The following is a 209-nucleotide window of genomic DNA, read 5'->3' as shown; positions in this document are numbered from 1 at the left end:
GGGCCCCCCGGTCCCCGGCCCCCGAAGCACCCAGGCCCCCGCAAGCGCGAAATTCAGCCTGGACAGCAGGCCTATGGGGAAGAAAGAGCAGACGCGTCGAAAGGCGTCTCCGAGGTGGAGCACCCAATTCTCCGTCCGTTGGGTGACGGGGGGCGGCGCGGGCCTGCGGGAGCCGGGCCTTTGCACCTGCGGTAGAGCGCGCGCCCTGG

Source organism: Tupaia chinensis, unplaced genomic scaffold (genome assembly GCF_000334495.1).
Source record: "Tupaia chinensis unplaced genomic scaffold, TupChi_1.0 Scaffold144016_1, whole genome shotgun sequence".
NCBI lineage: Eukaryota > Metazoa > Chordata > Mammalia > Scandentia > Tupaiidae > Tupaia > Tupaia belangeri.
The sequence above is the reverse complement of the archived record's forward strand: the minus strand, read 5'-3'. Positions refer to the sequence as shown.